Source organism: Spea bombifrons, chromosome 12 (assembly GCF_027358695.1).
Source record: "Spea bombifrons isolate aSpeBom1 chromosome 12, aSpeBom1.2.pri, whole genome shotgun sequence".
Taxonomy (NCBI): domain Eukaryota; kingdom Metazoa; phylum Chordata; class Amphibia; order Anura; family Pelobatidae; genus Spea; species Spea bombifrons.
In genome coordinates, this window is record NC_071098.1 from 34,066,035 (window position 1) to 34,083,767 (window position 17,733).

Consider the following 17,733-nt stretch of genomic DNA (forward strand, 5'->3'; position numbering starts at 1 on the left):
TGCCTGACCCAGCTGCCCAACACCGTGTCGGGCTTACTAATGGCGGAAGGGAGACAAAGGCCTAATGTCAGAGCCCTTCTATGTCTGCAAACGGAGATGCCTCGGGTCTTGGTTTTACTCCCACTTCATCCCTAAGCCCCTGACTAACTGCATGAATTACTTAGACTAATGGTGTGTGACTTGGCCTGGACGCCTCTTCTTGCCGGTTTGGCTTCTTCTCTTCCTCTGGTGAAATCGTCCCGTGGCAACGCTCTTTCTCTGTCCCGAGTGCCCCCACGCAAGGCGTTAATATGAAAGTAATTAGTGTTGATGTGTGATTGATTCCAAGTAGCCAAGCCCCACAGATTCATCTCATTTGGGAAACCTGTATTGATAATTCTGTCACCTCTATGTCCTTTCCATCTTTCCTGGAAACGTCACCTGAACTGAGCAGCTGCTGGGAATGAGAGAACTCGACTGCAGTGGGTTTAACTCTAAACTATCCACTCAACTGGAGTAGGGTCAACCCCAAACTATCTTCCTGAGTGCGTTCCACGTTAGCCATAATGGGGGCCGTTACTGCTAATTATTGAATGCATTCAATCTAATTATTATTATTATCACTAATCTGGCATTTGTGCAAATTCTGCTAAGAGGTCCAGGTTCTCCGAATATTGAACACATCAAGGAAGTGTCGCTATTTAATAAAAGAGGATGTGAGATCCTGGTCTGGTCTGTCTGGACTGTGCATATTTGTTTATGAAATGTCTTCCTCTTATGAAATGATTAATCCTGCCCTTGGTTGTGTCTTCTTGTAGTTGACATTTTAGAGCGAAGCGTGTGTCTCCAGGGCCGCGGCGCCTCGTAAGGCGGGCATCATTTTTTTGTTCTGCGGCTTCAGGTGAAAGGGAGGTAGCTCATAGTGCTCAAAACAGTATTGTGAAGTGAACGGGCTAATACAATGACAATGTTAGTTTAAGGGTTAATTGTTGGAGAAAAGGTTAACGTAGACGTATGTTTATTTCGGCAAAGCAGTATCTGAAAAATGAAATGCCCCAGCCCAGCTTGGAGCGGGTAAAAGATTTCTAGATAAGCGTTAAAGAGATCATTAGGGATTGTGAGAGAAGGTCTCCGTGTCTGTGACATCGTTACTCTGCTTAACATTATGAAGAAATAACCTGCTTTGTAATTCAGCTTAAAAGATCAGAAGAGGCAAGTAACAATCTGGCATCCCCAACAACTTACCTCGGGACCATGCAGATGAGGCTCAAACATCCTCAAACCAGCACCACGAGAGAGGATCATGGACAACGACTGGGAGGAATGGAAGAGAAATCCCCAACGTTCCGCCATGTTTTATTGTATACTTTGTCATGGAATCCATTGCTGACCGGATGATCGGGGATCAGTCACAGAGAAGAACTTTCCTTCCCAGACTTGTAGCATCCCTGGGTTCTCCACGTGTCTTCTTTACACAGACGCTGCAATGTCTTCTTCCTGGCTCCTGTCCGAAGCTTTCCTGCCCCTTTACAATACATCATTGTAACGCAGCTCCCCAGGCAGCTGAGAACACGACAATAAACATTCAAATGGCAAAGATATGAATGGGAATGCGCTAACCTCCTCGGCCTCACTAGGGAGGCCCAGTTTGTGCCATTTCTTGCCACATGGGAGATGTTTGATTGTGTCCCATGGCTCCACAGAATGTATGATGTGTGATGATTAAACATGTTATGTGTAAATCCTGATGTGTATGAATGTCTAATGCAGACTATGATCCCATGATGTATGAGAAATACAGCAAGAATCATTGCTGTACCCTGGGAAACATCGCGGGTACTGATGGGCAATTCTCTACAATCAGAAGAGAAAGAGGCAGCAAATGAGACATTTCACAGCAGAGCCAGACGTGGTCTTCATCATGTAACCTGGACCGTCTGATGGGTCCCGCCATACAGGTTCATCTCATACAGTAAATTTGTGCTCTCCTTCAAACCTTCTCTTTAGTAAATAGACTGCTCGTGGACTCTCATACATACCTGTAATAGCAAGTCCATCTTTACCACCATAATCCAGTTAGTTCCAGGTAACAGGCGCTGTAATAGCTACACAGTCACACACACAAAGCTACACTACGGACACACAAAGATACATCACATAGTCACACACAAAGCTACACAGAGAAGCACAAAGCTACACTACAGACAGACACATAAAGCTACACTACACACACACACACACACACACACACACACACACAAGCTGTGTCGCCTGCACTAATGACTCTCTGTGAAATACACTACACACACAGTGTGAAACAGGTGTGAGGAGGCTGCTGGCCTCCATCCCTCTGCCGCAGGATCTCCATGACTGTGATTGGGGCTCTTGGGTATCTTAGCAACGCAAAGCTTTTTATTCTGATTCTATGTGGTCGCCAGGGCTCTTTTCATGTGTTTTCCAGTCATTTAATGCATCGCTGAGAAACTGGGGAACTACTTAGAACCCGGGATGACACAGAATAGAGAGAGTCCAGAGTGAGGATACAGAATAGAGACAGCCACTCTATTCACAGAGACATCTGAGGCAGCGATTAGTGACGGCACCAAGGTGCGGAGCTGGTCACTGACGGGAAAGGGTATTATTACAACTGTTATGATCGTTATTGCCCCATTGTCAGTGCCTTGGCTTTTCTTTAAATGGCTTTGTGTCCCAGAACGTGGGCTCGGTGGGTATAGAGGAGGCTTCCATGTTCATGAGTAAGTCGCATGTTATGGAGACTCTAAGGAGATGGTCGTCTCCTTCCTTTCCCAAAACAAAAACCTTTGCAGAGTTAATACTCAGTTCACGAATTAATACGATCCACAAGCCAAAAGTACAAAAAAAACCAGCATAAGAAGAACCCACAGAAATCCTTGTGAGACTTCTCAGTATGTCTCATACCATTTGACAAAACCTTTATGTGAAATTGTTGGTGGGGGCAGTTATCCAAAAGACCCCTCCAGTACAAATTTCAGTAATAAATCAGTAGAAATGTATGTTTAGTGTTATTTTATCGCATGCTTTTCCTCTCTCGGAGGCTCGCGTTCGCCCGGAATTGCTAGGAACGTTCGTAAATCTAGCCCCTCGTTATCACGTTTCAGTTAATGAAGGAGGAAATGGATTTATTCCATTGATCGTCCGATACTCGCACATTAGCCGCGCTCACTGGGCTGTTTGCACGGATTCAATGGTTTTTGCTCTTGTTTTTTTTTTTTAATATTTTTTTTAAACAATCCCCCTCATTAACACAACAAGTCGCCCCCAAGACATATTTTCTTGACTCTGAAGATCTTTATGGAACAGACTCACGACTGTTTACTCATTATTCTGTTGAACCTTCCAGTCTCCCGTTAATCACCTTTTGGAATTCTTTGTCCAGAATTATCTAGTTTATTTACTAATAAAAGGCTCTCTGAATCAGAATAAAGTCATTTAATGAAGGACTCTGACCCAGCCATATTTTTACATTTGGCTCAGAAACTTTTGAGTTCCTTCCCGTTAATGGCCTCATTTAACCTGGTGATCCGATATCCTTCGAACAAATTATTTCTCTGAAATCATTGGAGCAAAGTCTACTCTGCATCATTTTAGACCAAACATATTGAATAATTATCTGTCCAACAGGACTCTGGAAAAAGAGAACTCCAAGTACTAAAATATAACCTCAAATCTCTCTTTATACTTGGACTAGAAATGTAAAATTAGTGTCCCCACATAACAGCAGCATGGAAAAAGGGGATTGAAAATAGAAAGAAACTAAAATAAATGAAGAGCTCTGAAGATCTGAAAAGGATTTCTCTCATGGGAACATACTGACGGAGCGTATATATATATATATGTGTGTATATATATATATGTATTTATGTATATATATATATATATATATGTATATATATATATATATATATACGCTCCGTCAGTATGTTCCCATGAGAGAAATCCTTTTCAGATCTTCAGAGTATATATACACATACACAGTATATACAGTAAACACAATGTAATGTCTATATATAATGAGGATCCTTTATTGGTGGAGAGATAACTGGAAGAGTTTAGATTTTTGGCAGAACAGATTTTGAAAAAACAAATCGAGATTTTGTTTTTATTGGTACTATTATTTGTATTTTTTATTTTGTATTTTATAAAAAGTATTATTATTATTATCGCATTGTTATAAATGTCCTAACAGGATCACCTAAAATGCCATGTTCTCAAGCTAACTGCATTGTTTAGGTGTATTGTAATATGAATGTATGAATCTATGTATGGACATATGGTGTGTATATGTTTATATATACTGTATAAATACAGTATATAGTGGATTTATAAATATGTTTATGATTCTTACATTTATGAGGAAAGTCTAAGGGATCTCAATTTGTACAGGAAGAAGGAAGAGAGAGAGAAAGAGGGAGGATGTGTTGAGTACATTTAAATACATAAAGAGATTTAACAAAATACAAAAAGGGGAGGATAAATGGATACAGTGAGAGGATTTAAAGATGACCAAGAATAAAGACAAGACCAAGGAATGAATAAGGTTCAAGCCCTATGTTGGTCACTAAAATGGTAAACAAAAGAATGACATCTTCACCACAAACACAAGAACTAACTTTTTATTTCAGTAAGCTCAGAGTTTGATCATTTGTCTCCAATTCCTCATATACAAAACTATAAAAAATGAAATGTGGTGTTCATCAAAAAAGAACGGGATTTATTCCTAAAGACTGTTTGTTCCGGAATCTGTAATTGATGAACCCCTTGTTTTTTCTTTATGTACCCTTCGTGTCTGAGGCTGTAGAAATACTCAATGTTTTTATGGTTTTTTTTTTAAATTATTTTGCAAGTTATAGGGCAATAAGTACAATTTCAAAACCATTTTTCAAATCTGGTAATCCTGCTCCATGTCCTATTTAGGACATCTTTGAAGCCGGCCAGTACTACTTTTTGGTATTAATTTATTTTGTGTTTTCTTTTTTTAACACAAATTGTACTTCAGGTATGAATTTACAGCCTGGTATATGTCACTGTGAAACCCCCCCAATATGGGTTCAACAACATCCATGCATATTTTTGTCTGGCTGTTTGGGGGTAAAAGGTCACGTTTGGTGTGGATTTTTCAATTAAGAATTTTACCATCTGGTCATACTGCCTCCATGTCCTATTAGGGACACCTTTGAACTGGCCAATTTAAATTTATCCCTTTAAACCATGTATTTTTGAAAACTAGATACCCCATGGGTATTTCGTAAAGCAATTTCTCGAGGCTATGGCTGACCTAGACAGACACAGCTCCCCAAACACATCTATATACCAGTTCCTACGGCACAAAAATAACGCTAATTCTACATCCAAAACTATAGCAACCAAGCAAATTTTTTCTTAACATTTCAAATTTTATCAAATGTGAATTAAACAAAAATCTATTTGACGAAGAATTGAAGAAAAGCTGAGGGATTCTTCCCGCATGGATTTAGCCGCCTGACCATCCAAGGAGAGAGTGTTACCAAAGTACTTGTCCCAGTCCTGAAGGCGGATGATTATTGTCTCATTACGTATGATGAGCTGAAAACAAGTAGTGGCTTTTGAACAGCCCATATCATTAGCCCACACGCCTGTTATATTTAGCCTCTGAAAGCAGCTACAGATCCACACAGGGTCTCAAACATTGTGAGCTTCATATCCCGAGCAGCGGGGGGACGCTATGAAGTGCAAATTATTCAGGGCTCCATTACTCATGTCCCCAGCGCTGTATACAGTAATATAACCCCCAGTGATGTATACAGTAATAATAACCCCCAGCGCTGTATACAGTAATAACCCCCCAGCACTGTATACAGTAATATAACCGCCAGTGCTGTATACAGTAATAATAACCCCCAGCGCTGTATGCAGTAATATAACCCCAGCGCTGTATACAGTAATATAACCCCCCAGCGCTGTATACAGTAATATCCCCTCAGCGCTGTATACAGTAATATAACCCCCAAGCGCTGTATCCAGTAATATAATCCCCAGCACTGTATACAGTAATATACCCCCAGCGCTGTATACAGTAATATAACCCCCCAGCGCTGTATACAGTAATATAACCCCCCAGCGCTGTATACAGTAATATCCCCTCAGAGCTGTATATAGTAATAAAAACCCCAGCACTGTATACAGCAATACACACCAGCGCTGTATACAACCCCCCAGCGCTGTATACAGTAATATAACCTCTAGTGCTGTATACAGCAATATACCACAGCGCTGTATACAATAGCAAACCCCCTAGCGCTGTATAAAATAATAACCCACAGCGCTGTGTATAATAATAAACCTCCAGATTTGTATACAGTAAAAACCCCCAGCACTGTATACAGTAATATACCCTAGCGCTGTATAAAGTAATATACCCTCCAAAGCTGTATACAGTAATATAACCCCCCAGCACTGTATATAATAAACCTCCAGAGCTGCATACAGTAATATAACCCCCAGCGCTGTATACAGTAATATAACCTCCAGTGCTGTATACAGTAATATAACCCCCAGTGCTGTATACAGTAATATAACCCCAGCGCTGTATACAGTAATATAACCCCCCCAGCACTGTATACAGTAATATACCACAGCGCTGTATACAATAAAAATCCCTTAGCGCTGTATAAAGTAATAACCCACAGCACTGTAAACAGTAATATCCCCTAGCGCTGTATAAAGTAATATACCCTCCAGAGCTGTATACAGTAATATAACCCCCCAGCGCTGTATATAATAAACCTCCAGAGCTGTATACAGTAATATAACCCCCAGCACTGTATATAATAAACCTCCAGAGCTGTATACAGTAATAATAACCCCCCAACGCTGTATACAGTAATATAACCCCCCAACGCTATATACAGTAATATAACCCCCCAGCGCTGTATACAGTAATATAACCGCCCAGAGCTGTGTACAGTAATATACCATCCCAGCGCTGTATACAGTAATAAAATAATAAGTGTGATATTATTACAACAATAAAAGCTTCCGTTCATTAGTTGGTGATAAACTGTTTAACCCTCCAGCTGCTGGTATTAAGGAGCGTGCGGGAGGCCCCGCGGGACACGTATCTGAGTGGACGCTTCTTAAGAAGATTTGAAAATGTAAAGTGAAAAGGTTGCCCCCAAAGGGCTGATGCGTTCGCTGGAACAGAACGGGCTTCCATGCAGGGAACATAAAGGCTCCTCCCGGGATTCCTCCCCATTCTCTGCTTTAATGTCCCAGACGTGTACTTAATATGTTACATGTTTATCCCATAGAGTCTGCACATGTTAGTACCTGTCTCTGGATGTATGTTTCTATAGGGATTTTGCTATAATGTTCCATAGATTTTTGTGCGTCGGCTTCATATCTATAACTTGCTGGGTTCCAGGGCAATAAGTAATATACTACCAAGGCCTGGTTTTCCGGTTGGGAATAGGGAGTATTAACCCCGTTATCTCGCTCCCACGTGGGGACGGTGCTGTTATTGGTGGCCTTTACCCGGACTTTTTGTATTTACACCCCAGCTCGTTCTGGTTTGTTGGTTGTTCTTGGACTGGATTGTCTTTCAGCTCCGGGATTTTGGAATTGTGCTCTCCCTGCTCTCTGAATTACTCTGAACCACGCACAACCTAAGGGTTAATAAGTGCTTGCATGGTGGTAATTGCGGAGATATTCATCGCATGAGCCTCGGGTAAAGAACCTTTTATCTGCTTCAGCTGCCTGTATTCATCGCTGTCTGATGATCGGTGATGTTTGCTGTCGGTGTAGGGCGCGTGGCTTTATTTGGGGGGCTATTTCAGCAGCCCTGCATCACACATCTATAAGAGTTCCCTGTGTGCTGGCATACGATCGGGAGCGTTCTAGAGTTAAATGATCTGAATGCGGGGTAAAGAATTGGGTATCCCCCCACCCATCAAGGCAAAGAAAATGCATAATAATATCCTCACTGTATAACCCTCTACCACTTCTGCTGGGAGTCTGTTCCACTTTTCTACTTTCAATGCACATGGTTACTGAGTTCGCACATGATTTTTAAAGTTATTTATTATATTTGGTAAGTATTTGAGTCCCTGGGTTCCATGAACCTGAAGCGCGATCCAGTGTTACCCTGCAGAATGTATCACTTAGAAGGTTTTCTAGAAAGGTATAGAGTTCTACCGTATTAACCATAAAATGAGAGCAAGCACTTATGGTAACGATGTTACTTTTATTGGCTGACGTATAATGGATTGCAAGCTTTCAAGACTATTTCGATCTCTTCTTCAGGGATATTCTCTAAGACCCAGACCGTCTCGAAAGCTTGCAATCCGTTATGCCTCAGTCAGCCAATAACGGTATCATCTATCACCGAATGAGGCTGTCCGTAGATAATCGGCACTGTGGACCGATGACTGTTGTGGAATGATGTGCGCTTCCCACATCCATGTTCTGCCGCAGCTTTCACATACATGTCCCGACTCCTAGTCATGTAAGCGTTCCCTTTGCGTCATCGGCGTAGCGCTTGCTCCATACACGTTTGCCGTGCTTCGCTCTCCTCGTCCATCGCTGCGTGTCATCCTGGAACCTGCCTTCTTCTCCTCTCGGGTAGGAGGAGCACAGAAGCGGCTGAGGGCTTCCGCTCCGGCTCGTCTCTGCATCTTCACGTAAAACACGAACCAATCGCCGCGGCGACACCAGCCGAGGATAATCAGATAATTGGGCTTTATTTCTTCAATCAAGTGGACAGAAGACGAAGGGGACAAACGCAGCGGGGTGACGAGGAAATCGCATATCAATGGAGAGAACGGGGAGCTCTGACCCCTCCAGGCCTTTTCTGGGAGACGTCGGGGCATCATGCAGCTAAAATTATTGCACCCGATTCGCAGAGTGGGACATCTTGAGATGAAACCCCTAGACTAATCCGAGAGGCTTTTGTGGGGGTGCGGTGAGAGCCGCCGGGGCAGGTCACATAAAGCATCTTCTATTTATTTTTTTCTCGTCCATTCCGAGGCTTGGAAAAGAGGATGATGTGCGTCCCCAACAAGATGGAATCCGAGAGCTGCTGCACAGACAGACGCCTCTGACAGAAGAACAGCAAGAGGACGCCGACCGAGGAGAAGCAGAGGGAAGGATGGACGGGAAGCTCCCTGCACTGCTGTGTGACTAGAAAACATAATTACATCACAAAGGAGAAATTATTTCACTCGGAAAACAGAGCGGAGAGGAGGGGGAGCCCGGGGCGGGGAGGGGAGCGATCGCCTGCAGCCTGCAGGGCATCAGCCTGCGAGAAGGGACAAGACGCTCCTTACAGCAAAATGTCAGGGATCCTTTAGGCGACATACACCGGATGCTTTGTGGGATGGACCTGCAGCCGCATCTGTCCGCGTATCCACTACCTGTGCGCAGGCAGAGAGTCCTGTGAGAGGGAGCAGATCTGCCGCACTCAGCCGTGGGCCCTGCGGGTGTTGATGGAAAATTGCAGATTGTGATATTACTGATTTCCGTCCCTTTGCTCGCGGGCTGAGGAATTGGCGGGTCGGCCGCTCGCAGCTCCTCTATTAATCTGCGGTATAAATATATCTATTTTGTTTTTTTTGTGGACACGGAGGGGGTTTTGGTGGTGATTAAATCCCCTCGGAGATGCGGGAGAGAGGAGGAGGAGGATAAGGAGGAGGATGCGAGGCAGACCTGGAGATGGGTGAGTGGTAACCATAGAAATGGTTCCAGCGGAGCGAGCAGGCGCGGAGGCGATGGGGCAACTTTCTCCAGCCTTTGTCCATCTTTTTGCTGCATTAGAAAAGCCTTTGCCCTTTTTGTGTGAATTTGCCACAGACGTGGCCTGTGAGAGAGGAGCGTATCCTTCTGGCAGAGTGCCCCCCGCTCTGTGTGCTGCCCCAGGTTGGGCAACTAGCAAGACAGACTGACAGACCCCACAGTAAATGGCTGTCAACCCCCAATAAATGCATAAAGACGTAAACTAAACAGCAAATCAGATGAGGCTTGGTGGCAGTGCACTGCGGGGCTTCAGAGAAACCCTCACCCCCCCCCGTCTCACTGCATTTAACCCTTCACTGCCAGAAAGACCTGCACCCCCCTGTTCCACTGCATTTAACCCTTCACTGCCAGAGAGACCCTCACCCCCCTGTTCCACTGCATTTACCTATTCACTGCCAGATAAACCTGCATCCCACTACTCCACTGCATGTACCCATTTACTGCCAGAGAGACCCTCACCCCCCCTGTCCCACTGCATTTAACCCTTCACTGCCAGAGAGGCCCTCACCCCCCTGTTCCACTGCATTTACCTATTCACTGCCAGATAAACCTGCATCCCACTACTCCACTGCATGTACCCATTTACTGCCAGAGAGACCCTCACCCCCCCTGTCCCACTGCATTTAACCCTTCACTGCCAGAGAGGCCCTCACCCCCCTGTTCCACTGCATTTACCTATTCACTGCCAGATAAACCTGCATCCCACTACTCCACTGCATGTACCCATTTACTGCCAGAGAGACCCTCACCCCCCCTGTCCCACTGCATTTAACCCTTCACTGCCAGAGAGGCCCTCACCCCCCTGTTCCACTGCATTTACCTATTCACTGCCAGATAAACCTGCATCCCACTACTCCACTGCATGTACCCATTTACTGCCAGAGAGACCCTCACCCCCCTGTCCCACTGCATTTAACCCTTCACTGCCAGAGAGGCCCTCACCCCCCTGTTCTACTGCATTTAACCCTTCACTGCCAGAAAGACCTGCGCCCCCCTGTTACGCTGCATTTAACCCTTCACTACCAGAGAGACCTGCTGTCCCCAGCTCCACTGCATTTACCTATTCGCTGCCAGATAAACCTGCATCCCACTACTCCACTGCATTTAACCCTTGACTGCTAGAGACCTAAACCTCCCTGTTAAACTGCATTAACTTCTTCACTGCCAGGGAGACTAAAATCACCATGCTTTGTTGTATATAACCCATTCATCCGCTGTTAGTATGTCCAGAATTCTGAGATCTGAGTCCGTTCACTACTCATATATTATTAGTATCCTGCATTCTGTGCCATGACATCGTATGCCCCCACCTGCTCTTTGTGTATATATGTATATATATATATATATATATATATATATTTATCGCTAACATAATGTATAATACATATTTTGTATAGTGTCATTTAATGTATCATATATATATATATATTTATCTCTAACATAATGTATAATACATATTTTGTATAGTGTCATTTAATGTATCATATATATATATATTTATCTCTAACATAATGTATAATACATATTTTGTATAGTGTCATTTAATGTATCATATATATATATATATATATTTATCTCTAACATAATGTATAATACATATTTTGTATAGTGTCATTTAATGTATCATATATATATATATATATATATATATATATATATAATGTATATTGTAACTTAATATACATTTGAGAGAAAATGTTACCGCGGCACTGCAGATTGTCAGCATGCTAATTAGCATGGCTGATGCTGTGGCTTCTTTGCTGGAACCAGTATTTTAGGCCTAATTCGGATGGTGGTACATTGCAGCATGGGGGCTTCTTCTGACTTTAAGGGGGGGTTTTAAGAGTCAGGGAGGTAGTGAGTCTTACATTATCCCAAATGACTGGACCAGTAAACTATGTGTTCTGGGAAAGATTATGTTTCAGTTCCATTTAATAATGGATTAGTAAATGACGGGTTGAATACTCGTGGCAGAAGAGCTACTTGTAGTCAGTTCCACGACAGGTGGCTCAGGAATGGGCTCCATACAATAATATGAGAAACAGGCATTTCTGTCTCTTTTAACAAGGCCCCCAAGGATCAGCGGCAGGCTAGGTGTCTGCATTCACACCAAAATCCACAATGAGCCTATGGGATATTTAGTGGAATGTCAGCCACAAAGCATTTGTCCTCTCCAATGGGACACGGCTCCTCGTGGCATTAATGTGCTCGTCAGAGCAGAATACATCATTCTCAGCCCCAGGCTCTTTCTGCAGGGGGGATTTGAAGAACGTTGTACATTTTTTTACTCTAATTCTTCCTTAAAGCTCTTATTTTGGAAGCTGAGTATTGCAGGGAGAATAATAACACACATAGAGCGCAGTAGCCATCACCGCATGTGCCACGCGCTTTGGACAATATTCCCTGCGTACATCTCTTAAGTAATCTGACAAAATAAACAGTTAACCCCTCATTTAGTCGAGAAAGTTGTAATAATGCTGTCAGGGGCCACATTTCAGCTCAGTTTGACCAACTTCTGTGAGATGTTTATTTGGAGGTATGTCAGAGGTAGGAGGAGAGGTCTTGTTAGGTCACGTAGGCGTGGGGTATAATAAGATTGGTGTCAGGGTGCTATTAACGGTATAATTGGTGTCCCCTCTATGGAAAAATCCTCTTTTGTGTGCATTGTGTAATTACTTTGTCTTTAAATGAAACAGGTTCCAGGGCACTCTCCCCATGTGGGCCCCAACCCAGTGGCCCCTGCATGGTGGTCTGTGCAGCTACTGGCAGAGGCATTTCCACTAATGCTTCCACTATTTCTGCAGCTGTTGATGAGGTGTGATGGTCAGAGGCCAAGGGCACCCAAAGTAAGTCTGGGCCTAATGCAGCCACCCTTTTGCCCCATGTTAGGGCCAGACTTGCAGCCGAAACGTCTGTCACTGGCGTTATCTGTACCATGTCCGGCTCTAGGGGCCACAGCTGCCTCCTGCCTGCACCTTCGTATAAACATAGCAGCAACAACAACAAGTATTTATATATTACAGGTAGCATGTGGTGGTACCGCGGCCTGGTGGCCCCAATGGCAGGACCGGCTCTGTCTGTACTGTATGCAAAGGGTGCATTTTTCCAAAAAATGAATACTCCGGGTTCTGCCCCGTCTCCTCTGTATAAAATCCATTCAAACAGCTTGATGCATCATATTCATGTCTAATGGCAAACAGCCCCAGTACAACTCCCAGTGTGTCCAGTTTAGGACATATTGCTTCATTATACAGAGCGGCCACTAAAACTGCAAAACGCTGTCATGTGAATAGCATGCAAGAGTAATGTAGGCCTCTCATTGGGGCTGTATGGGGCCACACAGAGACATAGCTAGCTCCTTTTGCGCCCGAGGTCAGGAACGGAAAATTGTGCTCCCCACCTGTTTTTTTTTTACAGAGGTTATTTTATTTACACTGCCTTTACACATACATATACACATACACTGCCCTTACACACCCCTACCTTTACACACACATAGACCAGCTTACAAACACACATACCTACACTGCTCCTACACACACCTGACCGTACACACTGCTGTTACACACACTTACCCATACACACACCTGCCCATTAACACGCAAAAATACATACACTGCCCTTACACACACTTTACCATACACACTGCCTTTAGACACACCTGCCCATTAACACGCATATACACATACATTGCCATTACACACACCTATGCACATACATACACACATACACTTATTCTAAAGAATGTCTAATATGTGGAATGGAACTCTGTGGAGTCTGGCTACATGTGTATCATTGTCCTACAAAGAAAATTACACGGGGAACCATGCTGCAGCTCCGAAGTGTTAACATAATAGAAATGTGCTCAAAGTTCTGCTCTTACACACATCTGCCCATACAAACACACACACAGGCCCACAAACACACATATACTGTAGTGGTTAGGGAGGACGGAAGCCAAGGTCTGATTTGACAGCCCTGCAGGCTGCTGATCCAGCAGCTGTGCGCCCCCTTTTAGCTGGGCCTAAGACGAGTGCCTCTCTCGCCTCACCCTTCCTATGGCCCTGGGGCCACAGGTGGAGCCCTGAACCTGGGCATAGGAGAGTAGGGCCTGGACCAAATGGATTATCTGGTGTGTTTCACAAGGTTTCCAATCACATTTGGCTAATGCGGATGGTTCTGCATGTTATTGTCTATCAGTTATATGCACTGTTATTGTTATTAGTATTAGGATTATTACTACTATAAGTATTATCACTATTAGTATTAGTATTTGTTAGACTCCTCGTTAAGATATAGCCTTGCAATGGGTTCTTTTAGACTCGTTCAGATAATTTCTTGGAGGCTGAAAATGGTCACAGGGTTCTCATTAACCACTTTTGATATGGAAGACAGGGGCGATTTAGATACTTGGATACTTAAATGATGTCCTGAATACTTAGCATTAAGAAACTAAAGTCAGATGTTAGCGGTGGCACAGGGTGTCAGAGCTATAGAGTGTTAGCGGTGCTAAGGAGAGCATCAGAGCGATAGAGTGTTAGCGGTGCACAGGGTGTCAGAGTAATAGAGTGTTAGTGGTGCTAAGGAGAGTATCAGAGCGATAGAGTGTTAGTGGTGCTAAGGAGAGTTTCAGAGCGATAGAGTGTTAGTGGTGCTAAGGAGAGTATCAGAGCGATAGAGTGTTAGCGGTGCTAAGGAGAGTATCAGAGCGATAGAGTGTTAGCGGTGCTAAGGAGAGCATCAGAGCGATAGAGTGTTAGCGGTGCTAAGGAGAGTATCAGAGCGATAGAGTGTTAGTGGTGCTAAGGAGAGTATCAGAGCGATAGAGTGTTAGCAGTGCTAAGGAGAGTATCAGAGCGATAGAGTGTTAGTGGTGCTAAGGAGAGTATCAGAGCGATAGAGTGTTAGCGATGCTAAGGAGAGTATCAGAGCGATAGAGTGTTAGCGGTGCTAAGGAGAGCATCAGAGCGATAGAGTGTTAGCGGTGCTAAGGAGAGTATCAGAGCGAAAGAGTGTTAGCGGTGCTAAGGAGAGTATCAGAGCGATAGAGTGTTAGCGGTGCTAAGGAGAGTATCAGAGCGATAGAGTGTTAGCGGTGCTAAGGAGAGTATCAGAGCGATAGAGTGTTAGCGATGCTAAGGAGAGTATCAGAGCGATAGAGTGTTAGCGGTGCTAAGGAGAGCATCAGAGCGATAGAGTGTTAGCGGTGCTAAGGAGAGTATCAGAGCGATAGAGTGTTAGCGGTGCTAAGGAGAGTATCAGAGCGATAGAGTGTTAGCGGTGCTAAGGAGAGTATCAGAGCGATAGAGTGTTAGCGGTGCTAAGGAGAGTATCAGAGCGATAGAGTGTTAGCGGTGCTAAGGAGAGTATCAGAGCGATAGAGTGTTAGCGGTGCTAAGGAGAGTGTCAGAGTAATAGAGTGTTAGCGGTACTAAGGAGAGGGCCGGCCCTGCTTATTATATTAATATAATATTATATTCAGAAAACCAAAACTCTCCAGGGGCTTCACTCGATGAGAACCTTATTCCTACCTGCCCAGTCCACCTCAGTCCACGTGTTCACCACGAACACTAGAAATGAATGAAACATACAGACCACAGGAACACGTCAAGGTTAATTGAAGGACAATTTAACAGACAAAAGAATACTTTCCTGTACAATGTATAGATAAATTAGTCAGGTGGCCAGGTATAATGTAAAGATAAATCCGCAACCCAGCCCCTTATGATGTATCAGTGAGATACCCTGTATAATGTATTGTTAAAACAGTGATGTGGCCCCTGTATAATCTATAGTTATAGTCCTCTATAGTGTGCCGCACATTAAAGATCTGAAACCATCAGCAGGGATATTTCATATATGGGGGGGGGTAAGTTTTGTAAACCCCCCACCCCCCCCCCCCCATGTACATTTGAGTCTCGGCCTAAAGGGTTCATCTGCATCATCCCAGTTGGGGTTTTCATGAAGATGTTGGACTCCATTGAGTGGCCATTTGTGTCGCTGAATCAGTCATTTATTAGAAGAATAATGAGTTCATTTATAAAGCCGTTTCCTGCTGTTCCTAAACACATTATCGGGGCCTTTAGGGCTGTAGAACCCTGCGATCCCCTCATACCCAGCAAACATCCCGGCCTCCTAGAAAAGAGGGGCATCAAGGGAAGGAGAGAGGGACTGGACAAACTACAGTTGGACACTTCGCATGTATGCATTCTTGAACTTTTGATCAAGTAGTGTTGAATTTGATGTTTTCTGCAAGGGATTGTGTTTCTACACAAGCAGATCATTATGAAAGGAAAACAAGCTGAAAATATCTTTAATTCCTTTTTTCTACTCCCATTTCAGGGTATTCCTTCCCTTAAAGGGGTCGGTGTGAGAGCAGGAGGGGGGCAGTGAGAGCGGGAGGGGGCAGTGAGAGCAGGAGGGGGCTATAATGTGTAAGCGACAAACCCCCAAAATGTTCCAGCCTCTGGAGCTGTGAAGTGCGCGGGGAGATTTGCCACCTACACGCCTTCTCTCTGCTTCTAGATATATTTAAATGGAATAAAGGAGCCCCTGCTGCCATCTCCAACATGCCTGTATCTATGGAGATCACCATGGCAACCCACAAGTCATGCAAAAGGAAAGCGTTGCTACATATTGTCGATACCATTGCTTGATTCTGTTGCGTTACCCGCAGAATGTATGCAGCCTGCGTGTTTCCATGTCTGAAGTGTCTCCACGGACGTTGTTTTACCTTAATATTTAATTTTTACTTTAAATGTTTCTAACGTCCACAGAAGCAAATGTCTGTCCCGGACAGTGCCCCCTACAGTCCTCACGGATGCATTACACACAGTTACTAGCGTACAGGACACACACGGTGCTTGGGAGATTAGGATGACATCGTTACACTTTAACATCACAAAAGTCCATTAAAAGTCTGTCCTTTCCAGGATATCTATTTGTAGCTAGGAGGGTTTATGACATGACCTAGAATGTCAATTGATTGAGCGTGAAATGAAATAATGTTACTCGACTCACATGTCTCCTGAGTGCAGACCTGGGATTTGTCATTGAAGACATTTTGAGGGCCAAATGGCATTACGGTTTATTCAAGCGCCCGGATCTCGGACAAAACACGCCTTTCCATTTGTCTGCGTTTGGAATACATAGGGTTTGGTGTAGACACAAGCAGCGGCCGTACGATCCAATAGCCCGGGAATGAGAGGCATTTCGCTCTGACATCATTTCGCTCTGACATCACCGCGTCAGTTCTAGCTCACAATCTCAGTACTTTGCTGTGAGCATAAACTCAGCATCTAATATATAATGTGCCTGAACAGGAGACCTAAATAGTACTTATTACGCGTTAGCCAATAAAGGAATCGTCTTTACCAAACTTCCTTATTATCTTTTATTACCCAACAACACGTGTGTGTGTGTATGCCTGTGTGTGTAAGTGTATATGTGTGTGTGTGCCTGTGTGTATGTGTGTGTGCCTGTGTGTATATGTGTGTATGTGCCAGGTGTGTGTCTGTGTGTTTGTGTGCATGTATATGTGTGTGTGTGTATGTATGTGTGTGTGTATGTGTGTGTCTATGTGTGTGTGAGTGTATACGTGTTTGTGTGTATATGTGTGTCTGTGTGTGTGTATATATGTGTGTCTGTGAGTGTGTATGTGTGTGTATGTGTGTGTGTGTGTAATATATGTGTGTATGTGCGTGTATATGTATGTGTGAGTATGTATGTGTGTATATGTATTTATGTGTGTCTGTGTGTGTATATGTGTGTCTGTGAGTGTGTATGTGCGTGTATATGTCTGTGTGAGTGTGTATATGTGTATGTGTGTCTGTGAGTGTGTATGTGCGTGTATAAGTGTGTGTGTGTAATATATGTGTGTATGTGCGTGAGTGTGTGTAATATATGTGTGTTATGTGCGTGTGTGTGTGTAATATATGTGTGTATGTG

At 43.8% G+C, this 17,733-nt stretch overlaps 1 protein-coding gene across 3 annotated transcripts in view; it reads left to right on the forward strand.

The window, feature by feature from the left end:
• Positions 1-17,733, forward strand: part of LRRC4B (leucine rich repeat containing 4B) — a 42,449-nt gene that overhangs the window by 18,868 nt on the left and 5,848 nt on the right. The window contains exon 1 of one of the 3 annotated variants that reach the window (XM_053451738.1): positions 8,662-9,709. The exons of the other annotated variants lie outside the window; for them this stretch is intronic. The gene's annotated coding sequence lies outside the window, so the exon portion shown is untranslated. Of the gene's footprint in view, positions 1-8,661; positions 9,710-17,733 lie in introns of those variants that run through there. 3 annotated transcript variants of the gene reach the window in all.